Source organism: Vombatus ursinus, unplaced genomic scaffold (assembly GCF_900497805.2).
Source record: "Vombatus ursinus unplaced genomic scaffold, bare-nosed wombat genome assembly UNPS02014884.1, whole genome shotgun sequence".
Lineage (NCBI taxonomy): Eukaryota > Metazoa > Chordata > Mammalia > Diprotodontia > Vombatidae > Vombatus > Vombatus ursinus.
The window spans coordinates 5,337,688-5,338,957 of NW_020954662.1; the positions used below are offsets into that span (position 1 = coordinate 5,337,688).

The window sequence follows — 1,270 nt, forward strand, 5'->3', positions numbered from 1 at the left end:
CATATATACACACACACACACACACACACACACATATATATATATATACACACACACACACACACACATATTCTCTTTTTAACTGATTCCCGATGAGAGTAAGGTTCTTTCACTACCTGTCCTCCCCACTACTAGCTTCTTCTGTATCATTTTGTTCCTTTTATGCCTCTTCTGTATGAGATGATTACTCCTCTTTATCTCTCCCTACAGTTTCTTTAAATTTTATTTATTATTTATTATTATTATTTATTTTATTTTTGTTTTTATTTCACTTTTATTTGCACTCTAATGTCATATTTACTCCCTTGCCATAAGCTTTTGTTTCTTCAGTTTCTTCTGGGATATCTTTTTCTTTTGAGCAACCTCCTCTTCTGGTTTAGGAACAATTTGTTCCTTTTCAGTAAGTATCATCTCAACATGGCAAGGAGAACTCATGTATGGGTTGATTTGACCACGCGCCCTGTTAGTACGCCATCACATTTTGGGAGCCTTGTTAACCTAGATATGCTCAATGACAAGAGAATCCACATCCAAACCCTTTCAGTTCTGCGTTACTCTCTGCATTTTTAAGCACATGCAGCAAGAATTCAGCACTCTTTTTGGGTCAACGACCCTGTGTCCAACCCCACTGCTTAGCCTGGGCACATCTGCGAACTCCACCATTATATTGCCTGAAGGGAATACATTGTTTCTTCAATGTGACATCTTTCAAATACTTGGTAGCTTTTCCTGATATGCATACCCTTGACAGCTTGGGCTGTTTCACGGGTGTTCCTGAAGTGGATCCAGAGATTTATACCCCTTGATTTGCATGATTTTGTGGGGTTCTTTGGATCAAGAGAGTACCTCACCATTTAAAATTATTACCTAGGACGGGTCAAGGGAAGAGCCACAGTTTTTTTTTTGTTGTTTTTTTTTTTTTTTGTAGAATCACCTCATCATACACAGCTCAGCCCAAGCCTTTTTTCAAACTACCCAAATAACGATGACAGTCATAAGAGTACTGATAATATTTTCACATATAAGAAATAAACAATTTGACCTCACTGAGTCTCTTGTAACTGGTCTTTAATATTTGCCTTATATTTCTTCTGAATATTACATGTTGAATTTTCCCTTAAGTTCTGCTGTTTTTGTCACAAATACCTGAAAGTCTTTCAGTTTATTAAATGTCCTTTTTTTTAATCATTCAGGATTATATTTAACTTTGCTGGGTAAGTTTCCTTTGGTTGTAACCCCAGCTCTTTTGCTCTATGAAATATAGTATTCC

The 1,270-nt window shown here is 36.4% G+C and overlaps 1 pseudogene; it reads right to left on the reverse strand.

Annotated features, from left to right (window-relative positions):
* Positions 1-277: 277 nt before the first annotated feature.
* Positions 278-854, reverse strand: LOC114028535 (annotated as a pseudogene).
* Between the last annotated feature and the right edge of the window lie 416 nt (positions 855-1,270).